Raw genomic sequence first — 18302 nt, forward strand, 5'->3', positions numbered from 1 at the left:
ATAACTTCATGTCTTTATTACAATTTTGGCCCCTTATGCCTTCTTTCCACTCCAGAGGAAGCATTACTTCCCAGGGCATGGAGGATCACTGCAGTATCTACTCTGATCTACATTTTTGTGTGGTCTTGAGAACTTCTACTGCTTGTAAGAAAATACCTCACAGCCAGAGGACTCATGCACAGCTTATGCAATTGTTAAGGTTGAGCACCAGATTTTAAAAGTGACCAGAATGCTCACTGGTGACATACAATCCATACTAGATAAATTTTCAGCTTGCAGCTGGAGAGTTATGAGCTTCTGGGTTATCTGCAGTGAGTGCTCCAGCAGAAGTGGTGCATTATATTAACCATAGATCTAAGCAAGTTGAAACATGTTGAATCTTGAAATTTTTCAGTGATAAATGGGATTATTTACTTTTCTTAAAAATATTTACCCTATTTTCACACTGAACCAGTATGCTGCGACTAAAACCACAGAAAATAACTGACATTCCACTGCACCCTGTAGAAATTATATGACCTCTTAGCAATATTTGGGATGCACAATGATCTAGTAAATCCACAATTCAAACCTATAGATAAGAAAAGGAACTCTTGGAAGAACTGCAATAACAGTTGCAATGAGTGCCATGTGAGTAAATGAATGGAAGGTAAGATTTTAAACGCCACTCCTTCAGTAATTCTGCAGTTTTGCAAATCTCAGCCAACTGATAACAGAAATGTGAACACTTTTTTGATTCAAATAAGAATAAAAAGAAAATTAATAGTTTGCTATGTTTTTTTAGGAAAAAATATAATAGAGCATATTTAGAAATCTTACATTTCTTAGGAAAGGCAGGCAAGCTTCAGACTTTTAGATAAGGGTGCTACTGTGCATTCTCATCAAATTCCTAGGGAGGTACTCAGCACTGTCTTTCATTCATCAAGGACCAAATGTTGCCACTGTCACTCTCACTGAGGACTACCTTATTCCACAAGTGATCTGTTTAACTTAGTGTCAGAATTTGCCTCTAATTAAGGATGTTCTTGTGATTAAAGCACAAGGTGCATGTCAAGAGACTTGTCTCCTCTGGGCTTGTGAAAATCAGGAAATACTTCCAAACCAAACGTTAAAGTCTCATGTTAAAGCAGGATGCCTCTCTTCTCTAATACCAAAACAAAAAACAAACAAACAAACAAACAAACAAAGAGTCTGATTTCCAAGGGCCATAGCATTTCCCAGTGAGTTAAACTGCAAGAGACAAGTACTGGGCTGTGTGCACATACATCATCATTTGTCACTTGAGAGTAATCTCAAGACCTTAAGTACTAGAAACACAGGGTGCTGGCTGAAGGGATAGAAAGGAAAGAACTCTGAGGAAGTAATTGATCAGATATAAGAAGATGGCATAATTCCAGACTGCAGATTAATAGAAAATTGCAAAAATATCTATTAATGATCACCTGTGTCTCTTTGTTCAATGAGGTATGTTTTGAAATATATTCCTCTGTACTTTCTTGAACTGTTTGGATATCCAGTGCTGTATTCAGTCACTGTCACTTTAGGACAGAAACTGGGATTTGGGTCTGAAATTATGCAGTTCAAGTATGAAAAAACTGTAGGCAAAACTGAGACTGTCGTATAATAGAACAAATAATAATTCCATTTTTTGTTGTTTACATATACTTTTAATTAATGTAAACAGTAAAGTAATATGAACAATATAAACAAAATATAATATAAACAAAAAAGTAATATGAACAATATAAAGTTATATAAACAGTAGTCCTAGTAAGTTGATTCTCATTAAAAGCCATTCCTGAACAGAATTTCTCCTAGCAAATGGCTGTTTTTTTCATCACATAGGGATTTCCCCCCTGCTCAGAACATGCCAACTCCTAGCTGCAGCTTCAGCCAGCAGCATTTTCTACTGCAGATGAAAATGGTGAAATCTGAAAAGGGGCTGGAAGTGTTTAAAACATCCTTGTGAGCCAGAAAATTGATTGGAGATCATAGAGTAAGGCAAATCTGCATAAAATGTAAATTGAAAGATAACATGCATGAACAGGAGACAACATGCTTTATGTGCTGAGAGAATGTAGTTTGTCTTATGTGGATCATTCTAGGGCTGATTAATGACTTTGACTTTTCAGTCACAGGATCCATTTCTAAAACCAACAGAAGTATTAGGTGATCATTGATTCTCCCCTTGGCTGATGGTAATGATTATCAAATATTAGCATGCTGTCAGTCTCTATTTAAAGCTCTTCAAGAATGAATTAAACATGGAAACTAAATAACCTTGAACCCTCCTTCAAGATCCCATTAAGATACAGTAGCACATGAGCTACAGGTAAACACTGTGCATGCCATGAAATGAAGAGATTCAGTATTCCATGCTAAGTCACATTCCAGAGGAATTAAATAATTGACGAGTGAGTGGGAGGAAGGGAAGGGATAAATAGCCATAAACATACAGGGGGTAAAATTTTAAAAACACTAGCACATTCAAGTAATAGGATATACTGATGGGTATCTTCAGTCTCACATGCTGTTATGACTACTACTGTTGTGTAGATTTAATTGACCCTATTTGACTGTTGTTTATTCAATTGAGTCTGTAGGTGTCTAACCATAGATCTTACATATTTAATTGGTTAATTTATATCTGAAGTTGCAGAGGTACTTTTCTGGTATTTCTGGTGTCTGTTTCCTTCCCTAATATATTACTGAAAGACTGATAGCAAATTAAAAAAAAAAATCTTTCAAAAGCACAAATGGGAATTGAGTGTCCAAAACATATTGACTCACAACAGAATTTACGTTAATATCACACCACTGGGATCTTGAAGATTTGCTCCTGACAGAGCCCTATCATTTGATGCCATCTCTTGAACAAAGTAGGGGCTACCAATATGAGATAGGTACTGGCCCAAGTTTGCAGTGAAGTTGATGTATCAAAGCTACATCTTACCACATTTCTGGAAAATACATGCATGCATAAAAATTTGTTTAATACAGACATAAAGCCAGCAGGAAAATCGTAGTGCTGGTGTTGATCTGTACAGTTGGGTTTTTTTCTTCCATTTGCTTTCTTTCATTGGAGTTTTACATGTATGCACTTGACTAGGGATTAATAGGTTTGTTAACTGAGCCAGGATGGAGATCTGGAGAGGGAGAGAGAGGGGAGGGAAAAGAAAAAAATAAGAAAGGGAGAAAGAAAGAAAAACAGCCTGCAGACAACTTGAACAAGCGAATTTTCTTGGCTCAAGCTTTGAAGATAAAGCAGTGCCCTAGGGACTGTGGTAAATATAAGCTCTCGATTAGGCATCAGGCACAAACTGACCAGCCTCCAATCAGATTTGTTCTAAAGTGTTTCATTGGAGCAGCAATGTGAGGATGTCTTTGTCATTTTAAAGTCACACTGGTTTATTTTTTTCATTTTTCATTTTCAGTTCAGGAGAATACAACTTTGATTAGCAATTTTAGCTCAAATGAGGTTTATTTACATTGGCTATTTTATTATACCATAGATGTATTTCACTGTCTATATGTGAACTAATTATTGGGCTTTATTGCCATGTGGCTTCATGAAAACCCTCTGAATTCCTCATTAAACAAGGCTGTGTCTGAAACAAAGAATGCTACTGCAGCAAACCTTCACCTTCTACTGTCCCTTATTTTTACTGTGACTTTCATATGGCACCATAGTCTTCACAGCTGGGAGGCTGTTCACAGCAGCAGAGTTTCTGTCCTGAGACAGATATCCTGGAACCTACAAAAAGGCTTTGAGGAAACTAGAGGCTTGATCCCAGTTTAACAGGATCCCAGTTTAACAGGATCCCAGTTTAACGTGAGGGACCAGTGACCTAATGGCCTAAAGAGCCTGATCCTTCCCTGTCCTCCAGCTTCTGGAGACAAGAGTGAGTCAGAGAAGAGGAGAATGAACATATGAGCCTATTTTCCAAGCAGCAGGAAAAGACTGAGAAATGCTGACTAACTCTTGCTTAGCAGCTGTGTTGGGGTGGAATTAAAAAGCTTTACCTGTTTAATTATTGGAATCTTTCCACGTGAAATGCTTAAGATTCAACAATGCATGCATGCCCTCAGCCTGCACTGAAAGTCAGCTAAGTTAGGTTATATCACCCTGAATTTTCCATTAGTAAAATGCATATATGAACAGAAGCCCCAGGGCCTAGTGAATGCCCAGTAACTTACTTTTAAAGCCATGGTAATTTAAGACCAAATCACCCCCTGGTTGAGCTTGGCATCAGCTGAACTGACCCTTCAGGTCTTATGTTGATCATGTTGGTAAGGCTTGGGCCCTTGTTCTGGGGATTTAGGAAAGTAATTACCTACCTGGAGAAGGACTGTACAACTGAATTATTCCAGATTGGTCACTGCAACAGGGCTATTGAAATAAACATTCGTGGAAACTACATAATGGGATGTGACAAGGCCTCATTTAAACTGTAAGTCTAAAGATTAAAGCCCTGTTGTTTGGCATTTTCAGTCACATAATAGAGTTTTTTCTATGTACAGTACTTATCTTGTCTCTATCTCTCTAGTGTTTGAGCACCTCCCAGACTTTGATGTTTATCTCTCTCTGTGCAATTTCAAGTATTTCTACCTCCATTTCACAGAGTAACAAGAAGTGGGATAAGGTCCAGGGTCACACAGGAAGAGTGAAGCTTAGGAAGGAACAGAATGGTGACCCAGGCATAGCACACCATCCTTTAGCCCTTCTTGCCCCTTTGTTTTCCTGCACAGATTTTGAGACTATCACTGAGTTTCTCCCTGGGACTGCTCACTAGAAAGGACAGGAAGATATTTGTTTAAAATTTCACAGCAAGGAAGAGAGGGCTTTGGGTGGTAAGCAACCTTATCATGGGGGTTCATCAAAAAACACATCAAGGTTTAATTGTTTTTCAACTTGAAAACCCAGACAGTCCATGCACTTTAAAATCTGTAATTATGTTACAAAACTTAGGGAGATAATATACAGGGGGGAAAAATACTTAAAGGGTGCATGGGAAGGAATTGCTTTCCTGTAATGAACAGCATATATTCAAATAAATGAGGAAAATTAAGAAAAAAAAAAGAAACTACAAAATACCTTTAAAAGCCATAATGTAAGAGTTTTTGAGGATATTTTTTTAATACAAGCAAAGAAAGTTTCAGTCTTCCTTCTTTTTTAACCTGTGCCAGCAGTGGCTGGTGATGTGCCATTCTAGCTTATCCCTTTATGATCCTTTCCGTCACAGTACCATGTAGTGTCAGAGATTAAGGGGAAACAAAGATCTCTTTGTTTGCAGTCAAATAACAACAGCAAAAGTAAATAAAAGGTTGATAGGTCCAAAAGATGATAACAAGCCAAAGTCTTATATATGTTTCATTCAAGAAGCACTGAATCAGGTGATACACTTATTGAGCACTCATGCTCATCCTGCTATCTTCCCCAGGACCCTGGATTCATTCCCACTCTAACATGTATATTCCACATTTGTACCTCCTGGTGCAGATTTGTTGGGTGCTCTTAGCAGATTTTAAGCAAGAAAAGTCCCTTTTTTGAGTGCTTCTGAGCTCAACAACTTTTGAATATAAATTAAAAGGATTGTGACAGAACACAGAAATAATTTGCTTGAGACAAATTTTGGGATTTCAACCCAATTTTTTGAACTCAGCGACAAAACAGAGCTTCTCCTTCAGTACAGATCTTACAAACTGGAAGTAGGTGTTCCCACATTTAATCATGGTATGTAGTCTCTTGAATTAATTTTAATTTTCAATGTTGTATGCCAGAGGAAAATCAAGTCCAGTATGTCTATCCTACACTCATTATTGACTCAGGCATAATTCATATTGGTTTGAGTCAGTCTGAGTGGATATTTTCACTTATTACTCATCCCACAGTAATTTCTATCACTAACCTCTCCAAGTATCAGTAATGAGAAAACCTTCACAACAGCTTCTCTAGGCAGCATTCATGATTCTATGAATATTTTACATTTTTCTAGTGCTTAATATTTCCAAATTCCATACACACTAAGATGACCAGATTCAAATTACAAGGTCAAACTTCTGTATTGCTGCTGTATGTTCTTCATGTTGCACTGTTGCATTTCTGAATTTCTTTCCCCTTTCATTACTCTGCAGTCTTTAACACTGACACTGAGAGAACTACTTCCATCTCTTTCTCTGTTCCACTGAATCATGTAAATTCCCCTTTGCTGTAGTAAATTGTTATTATGCATGCCTCGACACTTAAATTGTTAAATAGGCATGAATTTTGCCCCTCAGTTTTTTTTATTCTCTGACTTCCCTTTAAAGGCCTTCTGGAGACCCCAAAATTCTCATCTCAAATGACTGGACCATCTTGCTGTCCATAAAGGGAAATATTGACATCGTAATAAATGATCAGAGGAAACAAAAGTTTCCATCTCTTGTACCTATGACAATACTTTCCCAAGATCATTATTCTCATCTAGGAAGGTTATGAAATGCCTCATTAAGAGGAACACCCTTAATAGGCATTAGAAGGTCTTTATCGTAGCTCTTGTTCTCACCTATCTGTTCTTGGAATGGCTTTAGCTGTGGTTTACAGCAAAGATTGCTCAACACTTGAATACATATATCCACTCAAATTAAAACCTATCAGTGTATCAGTATGGAAAATTATTTCTAATGTGGAATTCTTCTGAAGAAGTCATAGGACAAATCAAAGAAATGTACTACATAGGTTGATAACAGGAAAGCATTCAAGGAAGTTGTAGACATGGATAAGAGTTTTGTGACTCACAGTGATGTTGCTGAACCACAAGCATTCAAAAATATTCATTCTGTGTTCATAGCTGCCTTCTCATTTGCCAAGTGGTTGTATCTAACCTTAAGCCTGGACACTGGAGCCATGTTTCCAGGGAGGCAGGTAGCATGTCTGAGGCAAAGCTGAGTCCTGAGGCAGCTGAGGTCTGACATCTTTAATGTGCTCAGTTCCATCCACAGCTATGCAGGTCATGTGTTGGAAAGGTGATGTGAAGGTCATGTGGTGGCATACACATGCATAAGATACACAGCCTCTCTGGCAGCCAGAGAACCAAGGAGTCTGTCTCTGTCTAGTTGTCTGAATAAAGGGTGTTTTATCTTCACATGCTCCTGTCTCTTTTCCATGGCAAGGGGGACTTTAGTGATGGGGTCAAACAGCTGTCACATATTGCACAAACCTACAATGGGTAATGGATACAGTTATACTTCATGTAGATTAGTCACACCCAAAGAAAACTTGCTTTTAAAGTAGGAATGAAAAGGAAAAACATTCTTTGGTCCTTTTTCTCTTTTTTTCTTGAAAAAATTTTCTTGACCAAAATGATCATATTAACATTGTTCTCCACAAAATAATGTGCTTATAATGCTTCTATAAATCCTGCCTGGTTTCCATTGTAAGCACAGGGAAAATTAAAAATTATTTCAAGTAAATCAGGATAAGAACTAGGATTTGCAATGGATAAGAATCTGTCTAACACTTTGACAAAGAGTACAGTACTGTACACAAAGTGTAATGCAATAGCTCCCTTATTTATTCCTGTTTTGCAGAAAGCAGAAACTGTTCTTGCCATGCATTACCCCTATTATGTTCCTTCTTGGGAACCTGAGACCTTTTGAATCTATCTTCTGAACCATTTTAATATGCAGCAGAACAAAAGGATCACAGTGTCACTGATGAATACATCGCAAAGCCAAAACCATAATTACAAATAGCAAATGGAAAATGTATGCAGATAGATAGATTAAAAAAAGTACCATATGCAAGCACAAAAATAATATTTTTTCACCATATTTATGTTAGTTAAACTTCTCTCCCCCCTCCCCCCTTTTTCTTTCCCCTGGCTCCTCTCAAAGAAATCTTTCTTTCAATAGTCTCTTCAGACATGGAAAGGGACACCAAGGGGAAGGAAGAATCAGCTTTCATTGATGCCGTGACTAAGGGCCATGGTCTTGGCCTAGACCCCTGACCCTCATGTCTGTAGCATTATACACAGTGTCTGGTGTGATCAGCCCAACCTTGTTATTCAGCTTTTGTACTGTGCATATTTAATTTCAAAACACATTCCAATGGCAGCGGGGAAAAATTCGCCCTCTTTTAAGTGTATGATTCACCAGCTCTTTAGAGTCAGTTGGTGGCAGATGGGCAAGTGTGAAAACTTCTATTTGTGATCTCACACTATATAATGAGCACAAGCCACCACTGGAATCTCGGTTTCTGCATGGAGAGCCCTGTGCACTCACTTCCCTCTCAGAACTGGTTCTCTTATCTTTTGCCACAGTGGGACCTGTGCCAGGGGACAGGTGTGCCCACTGTCCCTTAGAAGCATCCCAAGGAGTACCTCAGGTTTTCTGGAGCTCCCTGCACAAGCTTTTTGCCAAGCCAACACACTGCTGCAGGGCACACTTTGCACTTTGTGCCTTGTAGGGCCTGACACACAGGCTCTGCCTTTCCACCCTGTGTGTACCTTTACCTCAGAATACAAGAAATCTGCTCTCTGCCACTCCTAATCAACTGCATTATAAAGCAGCAGTCCAGTTTCTAAAGTGTTCTTGTATTTGCAGCCATAAACCCTCCAACTTTTGCACAAAGTAGATTCAATCTCTTCTGCAGTCTTTAAGTCAGAGAGGTTTTCACCAGAGTTTTCCACCAGAGCAAAGCATCTGGTTTCATCTGGACATGAAAGTTCTTAGTGCACATCCTCTGTGGGTCAGGCTAACTTTCAGCTGAAATTTTGACAGAAAAGATGAAAATAGTGAGAATTCTAGAGAAACTACATAGAATGAAATTTGTCAAGTCATAACTTAAAAGATTAACATTATGATTCTTGGTTCTTACATGTGAAGAATACAAACAATCTTGTTCAATTTCTCCACTGGAAATGAATTAATATTCTCCAGTTAAAATAAGAGCCTTGTAAAAAGTTGACCAATAATGGAATGTGAACTTTTCTGAAAGTGAAAACAATTCATGCTTCTGAATTATTTTTATTGCTGGTAGTTATTATTATAATGCACTGCTTTGTACAGGGTAACCAAGTACCAGAATTTGAGTCTGCAAGACGCTATACCAATAACAAAGGAAATAGTCTCCATTCCAGTGATCTTGACATTTCTCTGATAGGATCCAGAATATTTAAGTGATAAATAAAGAGAATGAAATGACAATAAAAGAAGTTGTTATGGCATCTGTACCTCAGCTTGCTTTGCATCTGACCAGTTTCAGGGAAGGAAATTTTATTTTCTCTTTCTGAGTCTTCATCTCCTTATAATTTTTGGCAAGGACCAGAGACCTAATCTTGTGAAGTGCTGAATGCCTCCTGTGATATCATCATCCCCTTAGTGACAGCCCCCAAAGTAGAAGGACTAAAAATACTGTAAAAAAAAAGGAAAGAAAATAAGTGGTTCTCGGAATTTGAAATAAAAATTGTTCTTAGAGGGTTTGTAGCCCAGTTAAGCAGCTTTTGGCTACAAAAAAAGCTTAAGAAAGGTCAGTGTTGATAAGGTTCAACATCCAGGGATTTGGGTACATGTCCGGCATGAACTGAACTTCAACAATTTCTTCATGTTGTTTTTCATATGTTTACAGTAGTTCAGCACAAGGCAGTAATAGCTTTAATATCTAATGCAGATTGTAACTATGGGTAACTATAAAACCCAGGAGAGGAACTTTAGTACATGAACAATTTTTAGGATCATTGTTTGCACTGAAGGAGAAAGACAAAGTATTAGCTAATCTGAAAAAAGAACAAATTGTAAGACATTAATAAAAATATTGAGCAAGCTTATTTACCATTGTATTAACATTGGAGGTCTTGCTGTAACTTAAGGGAATCCCCTTCATTATATGTTCTTTTCCTTTTTGCTGTATCTTATGTTCAAAAAGCATGAAACATGCTTTCTGCTTTTTTGTGCTTACTGTTGTTATTTGTGCTTGCACCTCAGATGAATGAGGGGCTTTTTTTTATACAATCACAGAGGGTCATCCTTCAGAGTTCAATAATAATAAAAACCAAATTAATAATAATAATAATAATAATAATAATAATAATAATAATAATAATAAATATACCAAAATAAACGGAATTTAGGTAAGTGAGACCCGACACTTCTTACACACTCCTTTGAATTAGAGGAGTTTTTTGTTCTCCTTCAGTCCTTACCATTTAAATATAGTTAGACTGGATTCATGCTAAAATTAGGAAGATATCACATCAGGCACCATCACAGCTCTGCCTTTCAGGTAAAGTCAGTCCTCTTGGAGTTTACCATGCTATGTAGAGACACTGTGGTATATCTTCAGAAATAGCAGGTCAAGGTTCAAGATATGGTTCAATATAACAGTAGGCTTTCATTGTAGGTTATCATCCTCTTTCTTGTTTTCATGGCATTCACAAATCAGAGAGTGTTTGTGTTCAGATATTGGGGTAGCAGGGGCCTTAACCAAAAAGCCAGGTACAAACAGTTCCCATGATGTCTTGTGTTTGAAATCCAGACTGATTCCAGGCTCACAATAATTTAATCTCTCCTCCAGTTTTCAGAAGTTAAAATAGACATTTTTATTTAATTAAGCTGCAAAGATTATGAGTAATATAGAGATTATTAACAAATATTTTTGAGGAAAGAGAAAGCAGTGTGCTCTCTGTCTCAAAAAACCCCTTGGCCCAGAGCCAGTTATTATTATAAGCTGACTGAGCTGGCACAAATCCAAGAAGCCGATAATTTTGCATGAAGCCAAAATGGATGGCTTTTCTCCCATTCCCCTCTTTCAGATATAGCTTGTGGGTGTGACAAACATTTCTACCACCCAAATTTTAAAAACTGCTCACAGATCAAGTGTGTGTCTGTCTGTGTGGGTGGGGTTGGTGCCATGTATTTATTGTGTGTTTAGAAAAGGATGACACCCTGTTTAGAATCTTACAAGAGTTCAGCTGCTGCCTCATTTTATTTTGTGAGGCAGATGACAAATTCAGATGTCCTCTTCCTGTGCCTGATTTTCTTCTTTGATACTTGAGAGAACTTACCAGGCCCAAGGGTGCACAGGACTGTTGCTTTTTAGAAGTACCAAATTCAATGGCAGATCTTCTGTGACTCAGAGTTCAGCAGAGAACGGGGCAGTTGCTCATCCAGACTTTTAGACTTTTATTGTGTCAATGTCTGATTCTATTTGCCCCATACCGACAGTGGTAAGTGCAAAACAACCCTGACACTGCCTCAGGGCAGGGGCAGGGACTGGGAGCTTCCTGGCTTAAGAGCAATGCCTTAGTAACACACAGTCAGTCACCTCCTTGCCATGGTGGCTGCAGGGTGGACTTCAGGCAGAGATGGTGCCAGCAAGGAGGTAGACCTGATGGAAGCATTTCCCCTTTTATCTCTGCTTTTCTTCTCCGAAGAGCTTGCATGAAGCTCTGGTGAAGTACAGAGTGAAACATGATGGTTGTGTTAACAAAAGTATCTGAGAGCCAGACCAATTTTAGGGAATGGGAAGCTAAATGAGGGGTCAGTGGACAGGGTCCCACACATCAGAAAAGTGTGTATCTGCAGCTGACCTGGTGCAACTAAATCCCTTCTATCCATCTGCTCACCTCAGGCGTCTGCTGCGTCCCTTTTCCTCAACAGCTTGGACCAAAGATGCTGAACAAAGAAAGACTTCCTTAAATTTAGGAAAAAAACAGAATATACTAGAGTGATTGCTCTTCATCTATGCTGATCCTTTCCAAGCTTTTCACCCCATTATCAAACATTTTGTGGTCTTCTACACAAGTCTTCAGAAGTATATATTTTGAGCTTACCTGTAAATTTCAGCTGCAATGGGTTAATGGGGAGATGGCAGAAAAGCATCTTAGAGGACAACTAAGAGGGTAATTAACTGGAAGGTCTTTAATATATAGAAGTTTTCTATGACCTTTTCTCTTACAGGTTTCACTGCAATTCTATCTGATGCAATAATGAGCTACCTGGCAACCCCTTTTGGCCCTGAATACTGGGCCAAACTGTTGAACAAATTAAATGGTTGTATGGCAAAATACTGTCTCTGCAGCCATTCATATTAAATCTGTCTCTCACACAAAACTAAGATACTGTGGAAAACATGGGATTTAATCTTGCTTACCTTTGCACCAACAAGAGGCAGAAGAGTTCAAAACTCTCCTTGCAACCTCTCTGGCCTTCTTAGTGTGATACATACTGTGGACAGTACTCAAGAGATCAAAAGGCTAACAAACTAATGCAGGTGAACATGCAGGTGGCTGGATCTCACAAAAGTCATCACACATGTGGTTACCAAATACCTCTCTTCTTTCCCCACTGCATGCATTTGCCTGAGAAGACACAGAGAACTTCAAATGTCTCTTGAATAAATGGAAGTGAGAAAGACAGAGTCTACATGAGCCAATACATGTTCTTCATTTTTTGCTTTAAAGCCAGTGATGGGTATTCATTGAAGATCTAACATAAAATAACCTGTTCATCAAGCTTGCATAGTGAAGATATTCTCCAGATGAAAAATTATAGCCAGCTAAGCATGACTAGAAACTCATATATCAAAGTCTCAGGACCAGGTTCCAGCTTGTGGATAATTATTTAAGGCAAGTTAATACATTATTTCTTGCAAATCAAATACAGTCCAATGAAAAAGACCTGCAAGGCCAGGTTCTCAGTGAGATTCTGCACCTCTGAAATGTACCAATACAGATCAATGTCCGCAGCAGGGTGGTGACAGCAATAGCAAACACAGCTGATTACGATAAGAAAGTATGATATTCTCACTAAGGGTGCAAATCTGTTTGACTGGAGACTTTGGGCCTCATTCTGTTACATTGTGACCACTTCTGTGCAATCGTTATCAATCCAGTGGAGTTATTAGGGCTTAAGACTGCAGTGATGCATGACAAGACAAAGCAATGAACTCTGGAGGAACTAATGACTTTATTTTTCCAGGGCAGAAGAAGGGTGTGCTTTGCTGTAGTTTCCACTTGTGAGATTACAGAGGCTCAATGCCTGAGTAAGAACTGCAGGCTCTAGTCTCCAGGAGGTGGTCTTGATTCAGCAGGGTGCTTAAGAATGTTGAGTAATAAGCAGATCCATGACTCAAAAAAAGGTCTAACTATAGAAGATGTGGTTTAGTGGTTGAAGGCAAGATCTGGGATTCAGGGCTTTATGCATTCTAATCCCAGCTTTAGTGGTCTCTGTGGTCTTCTCTATTTTTAATGTGTAAGTAGTAATCCTTAACTCATGAAAAGAGCTAAGCTTTATTACATAACAACATGGTTCACTTTTACTTTTGTTATTGTTCAGTCTCTCCAAGTATTATACTTACCCCCAAATGCTCTGCTTTTGTAAGTTGCAGCGTGCGTCTTGTTCATGTCTGGTACTGCTCTTGAACAACCTGTCGCAGTTTAACTGAAGCTGGCAACAGCAGAGATTATCTCTACCCCAGCCAAGACCAGCACACAACCTTATGTCTGAATGGTAAAGAGAGACTTTCCACTGGGAACTGTACTCTACAATTGATGGTAGGGTTCTCCTATGTTAGCTATGCACACAAAGCTGGGAAGGGCAGAGAAATACACTTTTCCTTGAAGAAATGCATAGGACAAATTCTTGACAGTTTGACTGGCAACTCTGTGAAAGACAAAGATCATTCAGAAAAGACTTGCTCACTCCATAAAGTGCACTTCTATGAGCATAGGTAGCTCCAGCATGAATAGACACTCTTTTAAGAATCATTCAGACGGTAAAGGAAATGCGGCTCACTTATAAACACTGCAAATGATTTTTTGTTATGTGACATCATTTCATTTAGAAAACTTTTGTTAGTGACCTAATAGGCTGCTAGTGTATATCTGACTCTTTATTCTAAAAAGCAAACATTTTGAGCCCTGAAAAGAAGAGAGAGGTTTCTGTACGTGTGTCAAAAGTTCTGGCAACAGATATTTTCTTTTGATACCCATTCCTAGACTAGCCTTGTCCGCATTCCAGGTAATAGAAGTACTCAGTGACATAATGACATTGTGTATTCCAAATATGTGCTTTGCAAAAAAATGTTCTCTGGTCCTGAGTAGACAGCCACAACGATTGCCATCAACTAACTCACAGACACTTTCCATTTTTAGAAACTTCTATAAACTACTCTAAGTTCTCAAAAAGCTGCTGAGTTTCAGTAGTTAGTACAAAATTTGGTAAATATAATATAGTTCAAAATTTGCAATCTCACAGATTTTCCCACAAGCACAATGTAATAGTAAAATGCCAGCTACAAAATATTTGTTCTAACACTAAAATCTTGTTTTCACATTTTTTACATAAATGATAATGAGTATGTGAATAATAGTACTCTATGTTAGCTTCTCTCAAAATTGGAGCAACATAAAAAATAGGTAGGTGAAAAAGACAGCACAATTCTCTACAAGTGTACTGTATAAACTTTTTCCTGTGTTTCTTGTGTGGAATTTGTTCTTTTTCATCTTCTCTGTTAGTAATGGATTTTCAAATGCTATAGGGGATGGCAAAAAAGGGAATAAAATAAAGTAAACAAATATTGATGATTTATTTCACCAGTTTTTGCTTGTTTGCTGCAAAAGTCTGGTAAAATTTTCAGTCATGAGTGGTGATGAATTGGACAGTGTGATGAAACAGCATACCAAGTGGGATATGGACCTTTCGTCAAAGTTGAGCATGTTCAGCTGACCTACCTGGATATTGGTATACCACTGAAAGCTTGTACTGCAAAGGTTCATTGCCACAGGAATGAAGAAACATGAGGCCCTACAGAAATGTACAAATACTGCAATCAGGAACTGACTCTCAGACAGGAATCGGAGAAAGGAATTCAACCTGACTTTCAAACACTTGTCCTCTGGGATTGTAATAGGAAGCTTTATTGCCTTCCAGTCACGTTTTGGTCAGAGTCAGATCTGTGGGCTGTATTGTAAGCAAACCTACTGGATGAATCCCTCTGGGAAAACACCTCGTGTAGAGGCTGAGTGGCTTTAGGTGGAGAATTAGATAATGAGCTTTCATGACAATGTCAAGAGTAATGGATTTCTGAAAGTGTCCCATTGATTACTAATTGAAATGCAGGTGTTCACTTTTATTGTGGACAGTGTCCTACAACTCCCATTCTTCCTTGTGCTATCAACATTTCCTGCAATTGGTATCCCATGCTAAGGCTCAGGATTGGTGTTGGGCTATTTGACAACATTTATCCAATTATTCATAATGAATTTTAATTAATCCTAACATTCTCACTCATGCAGTCAAAGAATTTATGTGTTGCCTTATGCTTGAACATAAGGTTATGAGCAAAAATATAAAAAATAGAAATTAAATAATGGAACCTTAATATTATCACTTATTATTAGTCTCTAATTGTCCAGCATGAGACATCTTTGATCACTTACTAGCCTTGATGGCATCTAGGTCCCATTTAAACATGCTATTATAAGGTGCCCAATTCTGTGCATTCAGCCTGCACATCCTGTCTGTTCTTAAACTTGAGTATAGATCCCCCAGGCATTTGTAGTGCATGTAATCCCATGTGAGACAGTAGCAGCAGGGGACAAAATGAAGCAAGAGGATTCTGTCTGACTGAGTCATTTAAGAGGAGTTGCTCACTTGACCGGAGTACTGGTCACTTGCCTGGGGCATCTGGTTCAGAAAAAGATAGAATAAAATTCATTTCTCCAGAGATTTTTGTACTATTTTTGTTGGTTGTTTGGTTGGTTTTTTTGTTGTTTTTTGTTTGTTTGTTTGTTTGTTTGTTTTGGTTTTTTTAGATTTTTTCACCTCTTTGATCATAGGGAGGATAGTGGAAGGTAAGTGCACAAAGTATGGAACATTCGTCTCATATCTAAAGAAATACTTCAGAAACATATGTGTTGATACCAAGTGGTTTGCAAAACTCTCATTATTCTGAGCCTGTACATGGCACCAATTTTTGACCAGGCAAGCATGAAACTGGAGTATGAGCATTTTCCTCTAACACAGATCAGTGGAAGTGGTATCATCAGATGCTGAATGGGAACTTTCCCTGGAGGGCTGGGTACTATTTTACTTCAGCATGCAAAGGTTGAGGCTCAGTTGGGTCGACTGGAAGAATCTAAAGGGAGCAGGCCTGTATGTGACCTGGGAGAGTTCAGCAGAGATTACAGACATACTTCATGGAGCATAAGAACCTGGAAAACACAAGGGAAACAGAAGATGACAAGGCGCACATTGCTGTAGTTTTCCTAGTTGCATGTAAAATGTGATCACATTGGAAAGTCCTAGAGCATGCAAACTTTGTAATCAGCCATGGATTATCTTCATTACTTTACTGTCTATACTCCACTTTACAAAGCTCTGCAAATGTGAGTGTTTTTTTTTTTTTAATGGGAGGTTAATAATTTTGCTGAAACTTAGCTTAGTGCTTTTGGAGTACATTTTTGTATCTGTCAGTCAGCAGTAGCTTGTAACTTAACTCTGCTTTCACTGAATGATGCTTAAATGAATTGCCTTTTACTGTAGCATAGCAACTTATTTATCTAGTCTTCACTGTTTTCAGCCTGTCTCTTTCTCTGTCCCTTATTACATCCAGTACCTCAGTGTCTGATACTCTTCTGTGGATTTTAACCTGACAACACCCCTGTCAGGTAGGAAGTATCGTTCTCCATTATTCTCCCATTTTACAAACATGAAAAAAATATTGGGACTTGTGCAAGATCACAGACGAAGTTGGGGTGTGAGCTGAGCATTTGGTGTGGGCCTTTGGGATCTGGATGTATCGAAATATATACTAAATTAGGATTACTAATCAGGCTGTGCAAGAATAGCAAATGTGGATAGCTTGTTTTTGTAAATAATCATCTTCAACTACTTGTAGGGGTTGTGTTTGGGTTTTTATTTTTTTCATATCTAGTTCCAAAGACTATTTAAGCATTACATAAACTACACTAATTACACAAAACTTGAATTTTTAATGTAGATCTTTTTTTTAAACTATGTTATTTCATTTCCATAACATTATTACCAAAATTCATGTGTAGATCTACAGCGAACAAAACAAAAGTATTCTGCATTTATTACGCACAACATTTCTGTGAGGCAGAAGAAAATGTGTAATGAGTCTGGTAAGGCATTCCAGGCTGACGTAATAGTGATGAAAAAAACCCATCATTTTGGTGATATCACAGAAAATGATGAAAATCATGTTTTGTATTTAAGACTGGAGTGGTGTTTAAGAATTCAAACGGCTGGTTTTGGCAGACATCTAATTGTAATACTGTAGCATCGCTGCAGGCAATTTTCTTTGATTTAATTAGATGAACTGTGGTATTTTTTTCTTTTTGCAAAAGGCTTTATTATGTAGAAATGAAATATGTATAAATTTAATTTTTAATCTTGTCACTACAGAGTAGGAAGGAATAAGCTGATTCTTTTAATTTCTCCTCTTTGTTTAAGAAAAAAAATTAAATTAATCTTATCACAAATGTTTATGAGTAATTGATTTGAGTTTTGCACTCCAGTCAGAAGTGATAGAGTTAAGATTGCTCTGTGTTTTTTTCTGAATTGAATGCACTGTAACTCTCTTTGAGTGTGTAAACACAAACATTTTGAAGCCTCAATGATGTTATTTTTCTTCTAGACTATGATAATATTAACACTTAAATCAGAACTTGGAGTACAAAATAGATTAATCCAAAATATTTACTCTGCATTTTTTCTTTGTTTGTTTGTGGATTTTCCATTTGTCTTTTTCTTTTGGTTTGGTTTTGGCTTTTTTAACATATTCGTCTGTGAAGTTTATCTCCAAAAAGTAATTGATTACTAAAGAGTTTCTTCAATACTGATTTCAGGTCTTCTTCTGTGGGCCATATCCAGAGGAGGCAATTGTAAGTAAATTGCAAGCAATTATAATTACAGGTAATCAACACTACTCATAGAGCTCTATGTCCTCAGGTGTTAGCAAATATTCCTCACTGTTTCTAGTCAGCTGTCCATTTCACTTTCCTAGATCTGAAAATGTTCTTGCTCAACACCTAGATCATGATATTGATTGATTTTTCAAATATTGATTGCTTTGAGGTATCTTCAAAATTCTGTAGAACTACAGAATAATACTTGTGCTTCTCTCTAAGATGAAGCCAAAAGCCAAAAATCCAATTTCTTGGATGGAAATGAAATATTTCTGTTTGCTATTTTGAGACCCAACATTTTGTTCGGTGTTCTAAGATGGCTGACTCAGGAGCTCTTGAAATCAAGGACAAAATATCCATTGGTTTCAGCCCTGAAGCGTTCCCTTGTGT

At 37.8% G+C, this 18302-nt stretch overlaps 1 long non-coding RNA gene across 1 annotated transcript in view; it reads left to right on the forward strand.

Moving 5' to 3' along the window:
• Positions 1-16520: 16520 nt before the first annotated feature.
• Positions 16521-18302, forward strand: part of LOC135302666 (uncharacterized) — a 51020-nt gene continuing 49238 nt past the window's right edge. The window contains exons 1-2 of the long non-coding RNA XR_010364241.1: positions 16521-16649; positions 17853-17888. This is a non-coding gene — a long non-coding RNA (uncharacterized LOC135302666). The remainder of the gene's footprint in view (positions 16650-17852; positions 17889-18302) is intronic.

Source organism: Passer domesticus, chromosome 6 (genome assembly GCF_036417665.1).
Source record: "Passer domesticus isolate bPasDom1 chromosome 6, bPasDom1.hap1, whole genome shotgun sequence".
Taxonomy (NCBI): domain Eukaryota; kingdom Metazoa; phylum Chordata; class Aves; order Passeriformes; family Passeridae; genus Passer; species Passer domesticus.